Raw genomic sequence first — 17,798 nt, forward strand, 5'->3', positions numbered from 1 at the left:
TTGTTACAAGAGCCGTAAGAGCCCTCAAGGGAACTGATATCAGGGGCTCAAGTGGGAAGTGAATGCTTTGAAAATGATTGTGGGGGAAACGCCAGCCCCCCACACTAATCATGGGTTCAAAAAGCACAATTGTACAGTTAAAATATATAAATATTATAATAAAGTCATAGAGACTAATAAGAGAGAGTAAAATAAAGAAGCCAGACACATTTCATACTAGCATGCTTACCTCCTGGATGGCCATGATCTCAACAGCCAGGTCCACTCACAGCTCGGACAGGGAGGGCAGGAGAGGGGCGGAGAGGTGAGCGGGGAGGGGAAGGAGGACAAGGGGAGCAAGGAAGGGGGAGAGAGATCTTTTTTATTGCTTACCAAAGCGTATATATCTTTGAACTATCAGTACCGGTGGACCTGGCATTCATTGGAGATCAGTCTGTGTCTTGGCATTAATCTTCCCCCAGGTCTAGGGGGTTCTCAGCGCAGGGACCCCAGATCCAAAGGATTTGCTTTACTCTTCTTTTTCTGGGGCGTGGTAATCAAATGCCCCTCTGTTTGCAGGACCCATCCCAGGGAAACCCCCTGTACATCTGATCACAGCTGTGGACTGGGTACGGGAGTTGAATCCCACCTCAGGGCTCCTTCGTTAGCATAACACACGTAATACTGCTCGATTAGCGCAGAGCCATCAGGATCGATGGCACAGGGCAAGCTGGAAGATAATGACATCAGGTCATGAAGCGGAGGGGGCCACACGGCCCTGGGAACCCTGGCCTGGCCCAGCGGTGCTCTCTGAGGGGATAGGAGCCAAAATAAAAAACTCAATGGAAGGGTTTAGCAGCAGAGTAGATAAAGCAGTAGATGGAGGAAGTGAATTGAAGGTAAGTCAGAAGAAAGTGTAAGAGCGAACTTTCTCCGTAAAGAGCAAGAGAGTGTTTTAAACGTTTTGGGTCTTATATACAAGTGACCATTCTAATGAAAGCTTTGTAGGCACTGAAATGAACATTTCCTAATTTTTTTATGTGTCCTAAAATATTCTTAAAATTTTTCTCCTCAAACCTTAAAAAATGCAAATAGCATTTTTAATTCACAAACCATAAGAAACAAAACAAAAGAGCAGGTGGTGGACCATTGACTTGTCTGTTTCCTACCCACTGCCGTTGAATTGTTCTGACCCAGCGCCCCCGTGGGACAGAGCAGACCTGCGCCTGCACGTTTTCACAAAAGCACACACCCTTATCTGGGTACCGAGGAGCCGCTGGCAGGTCTGCAGTGATCAGCTAACCCATAGGGCCTCCAGGGCTCCTCCCCTGGCCACGTAGTAAGTGCACATCCAGGGCCGGGGCTTCGTACCACTAACATTCTACCCTAGAAAGCACCAGCCAGCGTCGGGAGTATGAGGGACACCTTCCCTGTGTAAGGAGAGGAAGATGGGTGAGATTGTTAGATTTGGTAGCAGGACACTTAGGGTGTTTCCCATTGGGCAGCTTCTGTTTTCTATTTGAATTTGAAGGCAAAAATAAGAGATGGAGTGGGGCTTGAAGGATTCCGAATAGTGGAGAATGTTGGAAACAGAAAGATCTGAAGAGGGAGAGACGGCCAATCAGTGAAACAAAGGAGGACTGGTAAATAGTACTAAGCGTGGAGACTAGTAGTCACAGATCATAAGGATAACTCTCTGCCGAAGTCTGTCATTTTTCTCAGCAGCTCTTAACAGCCTGGCTGCTGGCACAAGATGACTTGGGTACAAGATGCCAGGATACCAAGACAGAGTGGGGCAGGGAGTTGGGGACAAGAGAAATAATATGTTGGCAAAGGAACCTGTGGTCTGGAAGGCCTGATAAAGTAGAAGCAAATAATTGAGCAAACTAAAAGAATCAGAAGTTGTGAGAAAGCAACATACAGAAATTACGCGTTCAGGAGCGGCACAATCCAGGGTGAGTTCAGAACCCAGAATCTCTGCATGGCCATGGCTGTCTGCAGCGGAAGAAGGATAGTCAGTCAGAAATGGAGTGGCCAGGGTGTGGACGGGGAGGACACACGGGAGGGAGGCAGGCGTCGATTGGAAGTCTGGGGAGCCAGAGCTGTCCGTGAATGTAAGGCATAGGTTTCCAAACTTTGGCCTACCACCTCCTTTTCAGAAAGGAAAAAAAAAAATTAATGTGCCCCCTTCCCCTCAAGAGTGAAAAGCCTTATGAATGGATTGTGATAAGAGTTGTAAAAGCTCCCAATAAAATGATTAAATAATAATAAGAAGAAAGAAAAGCTTGTGGACAATAAGCCCATAATGCAGAATAAAGTAAAATGTAGGTACCTGCTTTTGAAGCACCCCACCCCACCCGTGATCATCCCAGTGCACCCAGGGTGCAGCATCACCCACTTTGGGAAACTGCAGTCGAGGGCATGGTCGTGGGTACCACTCATCCACCATCAGCCCGGCCCCTGAGGAGGAAGATGAGGCTGTGTGGCAGTGGAGTGTGTGTGTGTGTGTGTGTGTGTGTGTGTGTGTGTGTGTGTGTGTGTGTGTGTGTCGGTCTGTCTGTGATGACGGCAGACGCAGCAGAAGACGCACCATTCCAGCACACTCCGTCTGTGCCCTCAGTGACCTTGTGTTCTTCAGGCTGTGACTTTCCATTCTGTTCTTTTCCAAATTATCCTCTGCCACAGACCCATCCTCACTGCCCCCGAGTTTTCTCATTGGTCGTCAGCTGGGCCCCTCAGAGATATTGTCTGAAATGGCCCCACAATGGGGGGCCTGCTCTCCTGCGTTCCCCCCAGGGGCAGCGGCGGAGAACTGGGAGTCCCAGGAGGACATGAAATGCCATCTGGTTTCCCCGAGAACAAATGCTTCTGATGCCGGGACACAAACAGCAGTTTGGGTTTGGGTTGGGTTTCTTGTGTGTGTGTTTGTGACATGAGGTGGCCTCTCTGAGGTTTAGAAGCATGAGTGGGGTACGAGGAGAGACCAGGAATCCTGGGGTGCGTGGTTTAGGGGACAAAGAGCGAGCCCAGCTGCCGGGGGCAGGAGGATAAACGGTGTTTCCCATGGAGATCCTGGCTCAGTGGAAGCGGGAGCAGCAGAGGTTGAAGATGCAAAGGAAGCCGGCTCCAAGACGTCAGTGGAAAGTTAGATTACTGTGGCCCAGGAGCAGAAGCTCAGAGCATGACAGGTGCATGGGAGAGTGTCTTTGGGTGGACGGAACGAACAACCCAAGGACTGTGAGGCGGTGGGTTTGGCTGGCCTCGGGTTGTCCGAGAGTTAATCCTGCCTTCCCCTTGGCGTGGGTGCACTCCGGCTCCCTCCTGGCTGGATGACACTTCCAAGCGCGCTCCCCTCTGGCCCCGGGGAGGCTCTGGGCTCGGAAAGGAGTCGTCTGAGGTCTGGGGAAAGGCTTGGAGCTGCTCCCCCCGCCCCGCCGCGCCGACGTCAACCCTTGCTCATTCGTTCAACAGCTCGAGTGAGCAACCACACAAGAGAGCCCCTCTCTTCTAGGATCGGAGGCTTCGCGGTGTACAAGAAAATCAACACGGAGTGTAAGTCAGAAAGGACATGCTTAGTGTCTTGGGCAGGATGAATGCCGGGGGAACGTCAGAGCAGAAGAAAATGCAAGATCACCAGAGCCAACGGGGTGCGGGTCAGAGCAGGCCTCGGTAGGACGGTGGCTTTGGACCAGGACTCAGGAAGTGGGGAGCGCCCCTGGAGTACCTGGAGGAAGAACATTCCGGACAGAGCCCTAAGGGCTCTCAGCTGTGGTTCCGGTGGTTCGGAGGACTGTAACTCCAGGGGCCAGGAACATGCCATTAGTGGAGGAGAGGAGAGCCACCTGGGCGCCTTGCCGACGCAGCCACACGCCGGCGTCCAGGTGTGGTTCCCGAGCTGGAGTCAGCCCTGGCGTAGCGGGCTCCATTCAGTGCCTGGATGCTGGGTGCCAGCTGGGCAAGAGCGTGCTCGGCGCTCCAGGAAAGGCCCTGTCTTGCCACCGTGTGGCTTTTGATGGTCACGTGTGGTGAGAGCATGGAGCCTGTGCTGTGCACTTGGTTTATAAAGAATTCATGTGGCTTCCTTCCGCCGCAGCACCCACCGAAGAGTCGCAGCCATCGCTGTGCGCCACCCTATGGCCGTGGGCCTCGACAAGGGCCACAAGGTGACCAAGAACGTGAGCAAGCCGAGGCACAGCCGCCGCCGCGGGCGCCTCACCAAGCACACCAAGTTCGTGCGGGACATGATCCGGGAGGTGTGCGGCTTCGCACCCTACGAGCGGAGGGCCATGGAGCTGCTCAAGGTCTCCAAGGACAAGCGGGCACTGAAGTTCATCAAGAAGCGGGTGGGCACACATATCCGGGCCAAGAGGAAGAGAGAGGAGCTGAGCAACGTGCTGGCCGCCATGAGGAAGGCCGCTGCCAAGGACTGAGTGCCGTGCCCCCCTCCCCAGCCCCAAAATAAAGTCTGTCCAGAAAAAAAAAATTCATGTGAACACACAAGCACGATAAAAGCCCCAGAATCTCATGAGAAGCCAGCCAGTTCTGAAAGGCCTAGAAACACGGAGCCTTGTGATATCTACCCAGAGGCGTTGTTCGCGAATGCCAAATGAGCCTTCCAGTTCCCCGTGCCTGCAGAGAGAAGCATGTAGGAGACGCCCCCGTCGCATGAAGTGCCTTCTGTTGTCGCCTCCTCACAGCAGCCTGCTCCGTGGGCTCCCCAGCTCGCATGAGCCCAACACCACCTGTACGCCGACGGCTCCCAAGCCTGTCCTCGCCCCGGGATGGAAATGTGTCCAAAATAATCCCACTGGCCAATGAACTGACCCTTTGTTAGTGCTGAGGAGATGGGAGTTAGCGCCAAGTATGTTTTAAATCGATCTCTTTTGAGATATAAAAGAGATTAAACAAGCAAAGGAAAACAAAGACACAGAGATGGGCAAAGAGATGCCAAGCTGCAGGGAGGCACCCCTCCCCTCCCGGGAACAGAAACTGGACGAGACAGCGGGGGAAAGCCCTCCCTCAGTGCTGGCAGCTGTGTTTGAACTTCTAGCCCCCTCGACTGGAGAACATAAATACCTGTGCATTGAAGCCACCCACGTGTGGGGTTTCCGCTTAGATAGCAGGGCATCCTCCCTCCCCGACACTGGAGTGTGTGAGACATGTCACAATTAACATGTCTAAAACCCAATTCGCCATCTCCGAAAATCTTCTGTATCTTCATCTTTTCTAGTTACTCGGGCCCAAACCCTGAGCATGTCTTTGACACCCACATCTAATTGCCAGCAGACTGTTGCCTTTTCCCTGACTGTCTCCAGCTCCACCCTTTCATTCTCTTCACCATCGCCAACCTGTGCAAGCAGCCTTCATGTCTCACCTGTGCCATTGCCTCCCTTCCTGTTCTCCCTCCTTCCGCCCGTCTACCCCTGCTGCCTGCCTCAACCCTGCAGCCAAAGTGAAGCTCTTAAAATGTAAGCTAGTTCCCAAAATTAAATATCTATGAGACCGCTCTTGTTCCCCTGTGATGAAAACCATCCTGGGCTCTTCATTGCTCTTGGACTGAAAGCCCGCTCACCGAGACCCTACAGTCTCAAACCCGAACCAAACTCGGTGCCACCCAGTCCGCTGCAATCATAGCAAACTGACAGGGCAAAGTAGAACTGCCCTCCCCACCCCCACCCCGATAGGTTTTTGAGTCTATACATCTTTATGGAGTAGAAGCCTCATCCCACAGAAGGGTGGTTTTGAACATCTGATCTTGTGGTTTGCAGCCCAAAGCATAACCCATTACATCACCAGGGTTCCTTGCATAGTCTCAAAACCAAACCAAATTCATCGCCATCAAAATTGATTCAGACTCACAGTGACCTCAGTGGGCCATCGCTTCTCCGACTTCCTCCCAGTGTTTCCTGTTTCCACGCCTCCCTCTTTCCTAGCCCCTCAACCTTGTCCTTGGGCAAACGCTGCCCTGGATCTGAAGTGGTGGATGAGTCCCACTCAGGGCTGAGTTCCGTTGTGGACCTGAAGCAGGGGGGGTGGGGTGCATAGGCTCAAAGGCCTCGCCAGTTTTGTTCAGGATTTAGAGCTTCCTTCCACAGTTTTCTCCCACTCTCTCCAGTACCTCCTCAGGAAATTGTGTCTTTTTCGGTTCTTTCCTTTGGTTGGGAAGAGATCAATAGTTGCACTTAAGACGGCAGCTCATGCACTTGCAAGAATCCAGTCATCTAGTCTGTTACAGGATTTCAGTAGCTCTTTTGCTTCATAACTTCTAACCTGTTTCACAAGCCACTACCGAATGATTTCTTCCTAGACATCTTAATACCTATGTGAGCAATACCCAAAGAGCTAAGACCCCACTTGGCAGCTCAAGTGGGGTACAGCATGTTGGAATCCCCTGTGGTGCTTAAATAAATTACCAATGTCCATGTACACCCCTTCTCCACGGGAGCCCTGGGAGCGGAGGGGTTCCGATTTGCTAATGACTGTGTGACATCAGCAACTGCTCCTGGGAGAGAAGCAAGACTGTCTGCTCCCCTAAAGAGTTGCTGTCTGAGAAGCTGTCCCATAGGGTCGCTGTGAGTTTGCATCCACTTGATGGCTGTGGGATGGCCCCTCTCTCCACGGATCCTGCCGCCATTGGCTCTGGGGTTTAATTCCCCAGGTGCCACCACTTGTCTGTCGGTTGGCTGTCCCGCCGTGGCTTGCTTGTGGCTGTGACGCTGGGAGCTCTCGCACTGGTATTTGCAGACACCCACAGAACCAGCCAGAAGGAACAGCTTGCAGCAGAGCTTGTAGATAAGAAGAGACTACGGAGAAGGAATAGGCTGCCCGGTCCTGAGGAACCAGCCACTGGAACCCTTGTGAGCAGCAGGGAAGAGCGGCAGAGCACTGTCAGAGACGGTGCCGGGAGATGAGCCCGCCGGGTCGGAGGGCGCTCAAAATATGACAGCGGAAGAGCTGCCTCCTCAGAGTCGACTCGCTGACAGTCAGGTGGATGGAGTAATGTGCAAGCAAAGCCTTCCGGTCGTCATGTGCAGACGGGCACCACTCAAAAGGAGAAGGAAAAGCTGCAAACGTCAACTCATAATTGGAGCTTGGAATGTACAAAGTATGAATCTAGGAACATTGGAAGTTGTCAAAAATGACAGAGACCACATAAAGATCGATATCCCAGGCATTCAAACTGGCTGTCATAAAAACATATAGCTTAATATGCCAAGAATGACAAGTTCAAGAGAAAGAGTGTCACATTCGTCGTCAAAAGGACATTTCAAGATCTAGCCTGAAGCACGTTGTTATCTGCAGTCAGATAATATCTACCCAAACACAAGGCGGCCGGTCAATACAGGGAAACCAATGAGGAACAAACGGAAGGGTGTTACCAGTGCTTCAGTCTGAAATTGATCAGACATGCAGTCAAGATGAATTTGATAATTATTGATAATTAGAATGCAAAGATTGGAAGCAAAGACGTTGGAAAATAGGGTCTTGGTGAGAAAAACAAAGGTGGAGATCACATGATAGAATTTTGTAAGACCAACGAGTTCTTCATACCAATGACTTGTCGACAGCACAAAGCACACGTGTCCGTCTCCTGATGAAAGACACAGAAATCAAACAGACTACATCTGTGGGAAAGACCATGGACAAGCTCAACCTCAGTAGCTAAAGTGAGGCCAACTATGGAGCCGACCATCAGCTATTCATTGCAAGTTCAGACTGAGCTGAAGACAATGAAAACAAGCCCACAGGAGCCAAGTACAACCTTGAGTCTGTCCTGCGTGACTTTCGAGAACCTCTCAAGAACAGGTCTGCGAGTTGAACACCAATGACAGAGACCTGGGATATCGCCGAGAGCATGATTCATGAAGAAAGCAAAGATCAGAGTTGACGTCAGAAGAGACTCTGAAACTTGTTTTTAGTCCCATAGTAAATGGGAGAAAGGATGAAGTCCAAGAGTTTAACAGAAAACTTGAAAGGGTAGCTCAACAAGACTAGAGTATTACAATGCCATATGCCAGGCCCCAGAGTTAGAAAGCCCTCAGCATATCCGAAATGGAAATAACTCAAGGAAAAATTCAATCCGGGTGCAATATCAATTGAGTCAATGGGCAAAGTATTGAAAGATGTAGTAAGCATCCAAAGAAAATAGAGAGATTCACTGTCCCCAAAAGAACGACGGCATTCCAGAGGTAGCATGTGAGCAAGAACCAATGGTACTGAAGGAAGGGGTCCATTCGGCACTGAAGGCATTAGCCAAAAACAGGCCTCCAGGAATTCAGACTACCAAGTGAAATATTTCAACAAGCTCTGGAAGCTCTCACTTGTCTATGTCAGGACGTAGCTACTTGGCCAGATGGCTACAAGAGATCCACATTTACCCATTCAGAAAAAGAAAGAAGTGCCTCCAAAGACTGCTCAAGCTATAGAACAATGTCACTGCAATGTCACTTGCAAGTAAAGTGTTGCTGATCAACAACGGTTGCAGAAGTACCGTGACCGAGAGCTGCCAGAGGTTCAGGCCAGTTTCAGAAGAGGACATGAAACAGTGTCATTGCTGATGTCAGATGGATCTTGGCTCATGGCAGAGAATACCAGAAAATGTTTACTTGTATTTCATTGACTATGCAAAGGCATTCAACTGTGTGTACCATAGCCCTGAGAAGAATGGGAATTCCAGGACACTCCATTATGCTCCTGTGGAAAGTGTATTTGATCAAGGGGCAGTTGTGTAAACAGCACAAGGGTATATTGCAGGTGTCCTCAAACTACAGCCCGTGGGCCACATGCAGCCCGCCGAGGACATTTATCAGGCCCGCCGGGTGTTTTTGCCCCATTTGTTTTTTTACTTCAAAATAAGATGTGCAGTGTACATAGGAATTTGTTCACAGTTTTTTAAAAACTGGAGGCAAAGGGCATTTATAGAGGTCTAGACAAAGATATATGCAAATATATATGAGGATGGGGAAATAGATCGTTGTGCCTATAGGTTTAGTATTAAGGTAGCAGAAGGACATTGGGCCTCCACTCAAGTACTCCCTCAATGCAAGAATACTTTCTTCTATTAAATTGGCATTCTATGATGCTCACCCTCCCGACACAACTGCTGAAGACAAAGCGGATGAATAAGCAAATGTGGTGAAGAAAGCTGATGGTGCCCGGCTATCAAAAGACATAGTGTCTGGGGTCTTAAAGGCTTGAAGATAAACAAGCGGCCATCTAGCTCAGAAGCAACAAAGCCCACCTGTGTGATCACAAGGTGCCGAAGGGATCGGTTATCAGGCATCAAAGAACAAAAAATCATATCATTGGGTGCACACCTCCATGATACGATCACTGAGGACAAATGGGTGCATAAGCAAATGTGGTGAAGGAAGATGATGGTGCCCGGCTATCAAAAGGTATAGCGTCTGGGGTCTTAAAGGCTTGAAGGTAAACAAGCGGCCATCTAGCTCAGATGCAACAAAGCCCACATAGAAGAAGCACACCAGCCTGTGCAATCACAAGGTGTCGAAGGGATCAGGTATAAGGCATCATCAGAACAAAAAAAAAATCTTACCATAGTGGATGAAGGAGGAAGTGCAGAGTGGAGACCCAAAGCCCATTTGTTGGCCACTGGAGATCCCCTTGGAGAGAGGTCTTGGAGAGATGAGTCATTTAGGATGCGATGTATCACCGATGAAGAATACAGCTTTTCTCCAGTTCCTACATGTTTCCTCCCCCCCAACTATCATCTGAATCCTACCTTGCAAGTCTGGATAGAGCAGAGGATGTGCACTGGTGCAGATAGGAGCTAGAGGCACAGGGAATCCAGGGCGGATGATACCTTCAGGACCATGGGTATGAGGGGCAATACTGGGAGGGTAGAGGGAGAGTGGGTTGGAAAGAGGGAACCGATTACAGGGATCTGCATGTGACCTCCTCTCTGGGGGACGGACAACAGAAAAGGGGGTGAAAGGAGAAACCAGACAGGACAAGATATGACAAAACAATAATTTATAAATTATTAGGGGCTCATGAGGGAGCGGGGAGGGAGGGGGAAATAAAGGACCTGATGCCAGGGGCTTAGGTGAAGAGCAAATGCTTTGAAAATGATGAGGGTAAGGAATGTACAGATGTGCTTTACACAATTGATGTATGTATATGTATGGATTGTGATAAGAGTTGTATGAGCCCCTAATAAAACGTTTTAAAAAAAACCCAAAAACTGTAATCCGGCCCTCCAACGGGTCTGAGGGACAGTGAACTGGCCCCCTGTTTTAAAAATTTGAGGAGCCCTGGTATATGAGTAGTTTAAAATCGGGAAAGGTGTGTGTCAGGGTCGTATCCTTTCCTTATCCTTTTTTTTCATTATACTTATTTAATCTGTATGCTCTGAGCACATAATCAGAGAAGCTGGACTAGATGAGAAAGAATGCCGTATCCGGATTGTAGTGAGGCTTGGGAACCCTCTGTGATGCGTGTCTGAGACAGCCTTGCTTGGCTGAAAGCGAGGAGGACCTTAAGTACCAGCTGATGAGGAGCGAGGTTTGCAGCCTTGGATATGCATTCCAAGCTAATGTAAAGAAAACAACAATCCTCACAACGGGAGCAATAGGTAACATGGTGATAAGTGAAGAAAATAGTGAAGTTGTTGAAGATTTCATCTTGCTTGGACCACTAAGGTAGGTCTAAGGCCTGACCCAAACCCCACAGTATTTTCAGTCCCCTCGTCTGCGTGTGAAAGTTGGACATTGAATCAGGAAGACAGAGGAAGACTCGATGGGTTTGGGTTATGGTCTGGAGTATTGCAAAGTCCCATGGACTGCCACCAGAGCAAACCAGTCTGCCTTGGAAGAAGTGCAGCCAGAATCAGGGATGGCAAAAGTGCGTCTCACATACTGCGGGCTTGTTATCCCAAGAGAACAGTCCCTGAACAGGGCCTCGCGGTTGGAAGGTCCGTGAAAGCGAGGCAGGTTCTCGAGAAGCTGAATCGACCCGGTCGCTGCAGGGACGCGCTCTCGAGCAGGACAGCCGTTTTCAAAATCCTCTTATTGGCACACCCTTCTCATCTCACACAGTTCATTCGTTCCTAGTAAGATCTGCGCTATCTGCACCACGCTCAGTTTCCAAACGCACTCCTCGTCGGCGCCCATGTCCCGCCATCCTCCCTGCCGCTCGCTAGGCACTTAGCAATCCGGATACTGTGTCGGCAGACGCACACCTAGATTGCATATTGAGAACTCATCCAACAGCGATTGTGAGTCTGGCGCGGGACTGGGTCATGTTCTGTTCGGGTATCCGTAAGTCAGCCCCAACAGGTGACTGGGATGCAATCAAGGTGAGAACCACACCTCTGAAAGATTCTTTTTCCTGCCTCAGGAATTCTCGTCTTCCTAGGATGGTTGGTACCAAAAGTGAACTTGCCTCCGAGGTTCCTACAGGTCCCTCCCTACACCTAGGAGCGTGCTGACCTAGGACTTCCCACCCTGACATGCTGATTCCGTGAACTAAGAGAGAGGCGGGAACCTTAATGTTTAACATTTCCCCAGGTGATTCTGATGTGACAGCTGAGACCCAGAGGGTTACAGCCTTCCAGCCTGTCTTCAGGCCGATCATCCATCTCAGTCTGGCATCACAGCTCCTGGAGAACGTAGGAATAGTTATGTGAAGATGCTGGCATGGTTTTCCCCTTTTGATTCTCAAAGTTCTGTATTATGATACCTTTACAAACAAAAATATATATTTGAGTATCTTTTTTGTAGTTTCTTTCAAATCATATTGAGGTATAGGTAGTGCATTTTTTACAATCTAGTTTGTTTTTTGGTTTTTAGCCCTGTCTCTAGTTTTTCACTTAATGGTCTTTAAATTTTTGAACCCATGAAGTTTCCTGATATTATATGCTGGACTACTTATATCTTTTCCTTATCCATAATTAAAAAATATATTTTATAAAGATGTAATGTCTTAATATGTGACTCATCATCTCTGCTTGACCTTTCTCACAGTACTCTTGCAACTCCCACAAAACGAGTGCTTGAAACTATGCAAATGAGGTGTGTGTGGAGCACCAAGGGGATGGATGGCTTGCTAATAATGTAAATGAGGTCCGTGTTGGAGTGAGACCATGCGAACAAGGAATACAGAATACTTCCAAAGCTTTACCGTACTGTTAGGTTTCAAATGAGGGCGCTCACTATTACCAGGAGAAAGAAACGGTGTGGGTGAAAGTATACCCACAAATATAGAGGGATTTGACAGAGATCATTTGTATGCGTGTATTGATCTTTGCTGCAGATATGTCCGTGAATGTAATGGAGCACACAGACGGCAAAGTTAGAGTCTCGAGGGACATCCAAGTCTACTGGCACAACAGCACCCTCCGTCCTTCTTGAGCAAGGAGCAGCTGAGGCCTCCAGAGCCATGAGCAGCCATCTGATGTGGTCGGTCTCCAGCTAGAGCAGCGGTTCTCAACCTGGGGTCGCGACCCTTGGGGGGGGGCATGGAACGATCCTTTCACAGGGATCACCCGATTCATAACAGTAGCAAAATGACAGTGATGAAGTAGCAACGAAAATCATGTTATGGTTCAGGGGTCACCACCACATGAGGAACGGTATGAAAGGCATTAGGAAGATTGAGAACCACTGCTCTAGATTCTAGAAGAAAAAAGTGATGGAACTTGAGAGACATAGGGAAGCAGTCCAAATGGGATCATGCAAACATCCGTCTCCCCAGTGCTGAGCCCGGAGCATGAGGTGGGGCCTGGCTGCTCGGGAAAGAATCACATTGGAAGGCCCGGATAGAGTGAGGGGGAGTGTGGAACGAAACTCAGCCCTGAAAGAGACCAGCCTTACCGCTCGGAGGTGACAGCTGACAACCCTGCTGCTATGGTGCTCCATCTTCCCCAGGTCTGAAACTGAATTCACGCAAATGGTAAACTCGTCCGCCCTGTAAGGTTTACTGGACAGCAGCATTCAGGAGAGCTGGAAACGGGAAATAGCAGGAGCAAGTGAGGGGACCGGTGGCACACCCACAGCACTGCAGCGGGCAAGTGGAGACAAAATGCACAGAAATTGTGGAATGTAGAACTGGTGATCTGCGCAGTAAACCTCCATCTAATTCACAATAAAGCGTTTGAAAAAGAAAAAAAAGTGCATAATATACTAGAATGCTCCCTTACCTGCCATGGTCTTTCATTGACAGCACGTGTGTGCAGAAGCTAGACCACGGAAAAGGAAGGCCAGAGAGGATGCGGCATTTGCTTTGTGGAGTTGGCGGAGAATGCTGATTCCGCCATGAACTGCCCCCCAAAAACAAATCCACCTTGGAGGAGAGACGGCCAGCACGCTCCCCGGAAGCAAGGATGCGAGGCTTCATTTCACATACTTTGGTTGTTACCAGGAGGGAGCCATCTCCGAAGGAAGATCTCCTGCCTGGTGAAGAAGACCGGTGAAAAAGAAGACTTGGGATGAGCCGCATTGACCAGTGGCTGCGGCACCCCTGCTGTGCTCCCAATGGCACCGCGCCGGCCGGCGTTCCCTTCTGTGACCTGTGGGAGCACTGTGAGCCAGAGGTGACTCCCCAGCACCTCGCAAGCCTTACAAGTGGAGAAGAGCCGCTTCTGTGTTTGTTTATTGTCTGATTGGTAGACAGGAACGTTCTGCATAGTATCCAGGCACCACCTCTTTCTGTTCAGGCCCAGGAACTCGTGTGTGTGTGTGTGTGTGTGTGTGTGTGTGTGTGTGTGTGTGTGTGTGTGTGTGTGTTTCTAATTAGAAAGCCGTCACCACAAGAAGATAGCAGAGTTGTTACTCCTCACAGTGCAGTGGCCCTCAGGAACTTGTTTGTGTGGAAACAGTGTAGCTCTTGTCTCTTCCGTTTCCCAGCCCCGGGTATTTATGCTGATAAATGGCACTGTGCTCCATCACCGCAAGCTGCCACTGGCTCTCAGATCTGGCGGCTGAGCCTCATGCAGGCTGGCCACATCCATTCCACTTTGGCATTCCTTTTCCGTGGTCTAGCTTCTGCAGGCATGTGATGTGGATGCAAAGACCATGGTGGGTAAAGGAGCATTTTATTTTTATTATTTACTTATTTTTTCAAATGCTTTATTGTGATTTAGGGGAAGGTTTACAAAGCAGATCACCAGTTTTACATTCAACAATTTGTACACATTTTGTGTGCAAGAATCTGTACGTTGTAATTGGCTCTCTGGTCATGTGCGCCTGGCCACGCTACGGGATTTTCAGTTGCCTCATGTGCACGTGAGAGTTGAACATTGAAAAAGGGAGACAGAGGATGAGTCAGTGCATGTGCATGGTGGAGCTGGGGAGAATATGGAGCTGGGGAGAATACGGACTGCTAAAGGACAAACCGACCTGTCTTGGACGAAGTCAGGCCAGAGTGCTCCTTAGAGGCCAGGATGGGCGACTCCTTCACCTTACATGCTTTGGACATGTTGTCAGGAGAGACCAGGCCCTGAGCAGCACATCATGCTTAGTACAGTGGGGGGGCTCAAAAGGGAACGGCCCTCCAGGAGGCGGATGGACACAGCGGCCGCAGCAGTGGGCTCCAGCGCAGGACCGGGTGACGGTGGAGCAGGACCAGGCAGGGCAGGGTTTCGTGTTCGTTGTTCTCAGGGTCTCTGTGGGTCAGAACCAACTCACTGGCACCTGACAACAACAGCAACAAGTCATGTTCTTTTGCTTGTTCAAAGTTTTATGGTCTAATTATAAAACAGCACACCTTCAGCCACGCCAACTCATGCCCGTGTACCTGGGCCTGAGGGCATTGTTCAAAGCTAGACTAGCTAATTAGGCTTACTGCCTAGTGGGTTATGCCCAATAAATGTTATTTTTCTCGTTCTTTTCACACGTGCTTATAAAGAAACTAAGTGTAGACACAAAGCTGGATCAAAGCAGTTATAAGTAATTCCTGGTGCAGTGCTGGCGAAGTGTTTGCACGAACTCAGGGAAGCCCCCTCGCAGCCAGTCTGGGGTAGAATGACCAGGCCCTGGGAGGAGGATAAGAGCCCGGTGATGCTTTGGGCTAGGGTCTGGGCGCCTATCCACAAGGTCTCCAGTTCAAACCCAGCAGACACTCCTTGGGAGGAAGTGCAGGCTGCCTGCTCCCTTGAACACAGACAGTCCTTCAAAACCCAGCCAGGGTCTCTCTGAGTCAGCACCCACCCACTGGCTATGGGGTTGGTTTTTGGCGAAAAAGATGGACTGCAGTCACGTCAGTTCCATAATCAGTGCTCCAACAGGAAAATGACCTGAGTGGATTAGAACCTACTGCGGTACCAACAGCAAAGGGCAGCGAGGCAGGGCTCTGGGATCTGAATATGCCACACCAGTCTAGATGGGCCAGGTCAAGCAGAGCCTCTTCTCCCTCTGCGGGTGGTAGCAGGTGTTCGGCAGTGCTGCAGAGTTTACCATGGATGGTCGCGCCTGGTCGAAGCTGTCTAGAAGGCCAGGCCTGCGGTGGAACCGCTAGGAAGAGCAAGGATCAGCGATGCCCAGATGAAATGAATAAGCGCATCCCCAATGGGGTAGGTGGGGAACCAACTAATGATCATGCAAGAAGAGCCAGCAGGTTTGCGATAATGGAGACGGGACAATGTTAGGGGACAGTAAGATGGAAATTGCCCGCCTTGGGATTTGAGAGTTTTTATGGAGGCACCGGGGCGTAGTGGTTATGCATTAGGCTGCAGTCCTCAGGGTCGACAGTTGGAAACCACCAGCCGCTCCAAGGGAGGCAGATGGGGCTTTCTACTCCCGTAAAGAGTTACCAGCTCAGACACCCACGGGAGTAGTGCTATAGGGTTGCTTATGAGTGGACATCAACGCCATGGCATCGGGGTTTGGGTTTTTTATAAAGGCTGTTTCAAGGGGGCTGACGCTAAAATGGAAATGTTCCAGAAGCAAATCTCTAGTGACGGTAGAAGCACACCTTTGTAAGAAAGAATGGAGCGGGTGATGCCGATGAGTGGTGCGAGGGCGCCCCGGGTCCTGGCCCTGCGCCAACACAGCCATCTCCGCGTCGTCCGACTGCTGGAGCGGGTGCATTTGTCTGAGTGGAAACGAACAGTTACTAGCTACGAGTCGTCAGGTGTCGTCGAGAGTGGTTTTACTTTATTGTCACAAGTGCCTCGGATGCCACCTCACTCCATCAGCATGTGGGATGTTAGGGAGCTAAGCTAGATTCCAATTCCAACTCGTAGTGTGTTAGTCCCGGTGGACTAGAGAAGCAAATCCAGGGAGACGCTCAAATGCGTACAAGAGAAGCTTTATATCAAAGAGCAACTGCACATTAAGAAAACATCCCAGCCCAGTCCAGATCAAGTCCCTAAATCCAACATTATCCCATATGTTTCGACGCCGGTCCATAAATTCCTCTTTAGACTCACACAGTCACGCAATAAAGCCGAATGCAGGAAGATCACAGGCCAGTGCGTGAGAAGTCTTAGATCCAGTGGCGGTGGAAGGACCTGAGCAGTGGCGTGGGTCTCCAATATCATGCATAGCCCCCTGTGGTTTGTCAACAGGAATGTCTGGCAGGGAGGCGGGGTGTGTGTCTGGCCTCCAGTGAGCTTTTTATCTCCATTTGCACCTCACAACTGAGGTCATCAAGCTGCGACCTGATTGACAGGCTAGACTCCACCCTTTGCAAGTTGAACCAGATTCTGTAACTACTGCACTTGGCAACCCAAGCCTGTGAATCTCTATGGGAGTAGAAAGCATCCACTTTCTCCCACAGAGCTGCCGGTAAGTTTGAACCGCCAACCTTGTGGGTAGCCGCCCCAACGCTCACCTCACAGTGCCGCCAGAGTTCCTTCACCTCCTGGAGGGTTCTAGAAATGAGATCACTGGTCACAGCGTGCCAGGTCTCCCACTCTCTCTCTGTCCTACTTCTCCCTTCCAGGTGTTGCCCCACTTCTCTGTCGCCTCTGATAGGAAAACTCCTCAGAGAGCAGTCGAATTCCATGCCTCCCACTCTTCCCCTCCGTTCCGCCCTGCAGTCGGTGAAGCAGCTCTGCTCACGGTCAGCCGGGATCAGTGCTCTTCAGGACCTCACCCAGCCGTCGGTCCTCCGGCCACACCACCCTGCACCCACGCTCCCCTCCGTGTAGACGATTGGTCACTGCATAGGAGACACTTTCTTCCCTTGGGCGCTGGGACGTCACGCTCTCTGCTGAGTGTTTTTCTGGGTCACCCATTCCTCCTTTTGGTCTCATGCAGTGCCTGCCACTCCTCGTCTCCCAGGTGTTGTTCCTCCCAACGCGTCGGCACAACCTGCCTCCACCAGGAGTCATTTGGTGACTCCTTTATGAACCCCAACTTCCGCCAGGAGTCCAACGCCCCCAGCTGCCTGCAGCCGCCACCTCATCTTGCATGTACATGGGGTTGTCCTCCATCAGCAGCCCCTCCAACTATGCTTTCTCATCAAATCCTCAGGAGACCTGCAGGGCTTATGTTTCTGTTTGCAGATGAGGAATCTGAGGGTCAGGCTTCCCCCTTGTCTCAGTGTCCTCTGTGACAGTTTCTGATTCCAGTGCCTCTGCTCAGTCTGTTTCCTTAGACCCAGGGCTCCTGAGTGAGGCGGCACGGCTGGTTTCCCTCGTGGGAGTCCAGTCTGTCCATCTGGATTTCCCCTTGAGAGTACAGTGGTGTACTCTTCACCCCCGGCGCCTGGAAGTCACGTTTGTGGACAATGGGTGCTCTTACTGGTTGAAACGCAAAGACTCCCCACATGAAAGAGCAGCTGCAGAGTGGGAGAAGAACAAGGGCTGAATGATTTGATCAGACATCTGGGGGGCCTCCTGGCATTTAGAGTGAGTG

At 50.4% G+C, this 17,798-nt stretch overlaps 1 protein-coding gene and 1 pseudogene across 3 annotated transcripts in view; both read left to right on the top strand.

The window, feature by feature from the left end:
- ST3GAL3 (ST3 beta-galactoside alpha-2,3-sialyltransferase 3) overlaps window positions 1–17,798 on the top strand; it is a 239,393-nt gene that overhangs the window by 137,978 nt on the left and 83,617 nt on the right. The window lies entirely within an intron of this gene.
- Window positions 4,048–4,409, top strand: LOC142428902 (large ribosomal subunit protein eL36 pseudogene; annotated as a pseudogene).

This window comes from Tenrec ecaudatus, chromosome 1 (genome assembly GCF_050624435.1).
Source record: "Tenrec ecaudatus isolate mTenEca1 chromosome 1, mTenEca1.hap1, whole genome shotgun sequence".
NCBI lineage: Eukaryota > Metazoa > Chordata > Mammalia > Afrosoricida > Tenrecidae > Tenrec > Tenrec ecaudatus.